The sequence below is a fragment of the Mandrillus leucophaeus genome, unplaced genomic scaffold, assembly GCF_000951045.1.
Source record: "Mandrillus leucophaeus isolate KB7577 unplaced genomic scaffold, Mleu.le_1.0 Scaffold14, whole genome shotgun sequence".
NCBI classification, from domain to species: domain Eukaryota; kingdom Metazoa; phylum Chordata; class Mammalia; order Primates; family Cercopithecidae; genus Mandrillus; species Mandrillus leucophaeus.
The window spans coordinates 534,954-535,458 of NW_012101365.1; positions in this window are offsets into that span (position 1 = coordinate 534,954).

Genomic DNA, 505 nt, shown 5'->3' on the forward strand with positions numbered 1-505 from the left:
GCTGATTTTTGTATTTTAGTAGAGATGGGGTTTCACCATGTTAGCCAGGCTGGTCTCGAATTCCTGACCTCAAGTGATCCACCCTCCTCGGTCTTCCAAAGTGTTGGGATTACAGGCATGAGCCACCGCGGCTGGAACTTTTCTTTTTTTTGAGACAGAATCTCACTCTGTAGCCCAGGCTGGAGTGCAGTGTCACAATCTCAGCTCACTGCAACCTCCATCTCCTAGGTTCAAGTGATTCTCATGCCTCAGCCTCCCAAGTAGCTGAGACCACAGGCAAGCCCCACCATGCCCAGCTAATTTTTGTATTTTTGCCAGGCTGGTCTCGAACTCCTGGCCTCAACTGATCCTCCTGCCTCAGCCTCTTAAAGTGCTGGGATTACAGGCACGAGCTACCATGCCCGCCTTTTTTTTTTTTTTTTTTTTTTTAAGACAGGATCTCATTCTGTCAGGCTGGAGTGCAGTGGCCCCATCATAGTTCACTGCAGCCTTGACCAACTGGACT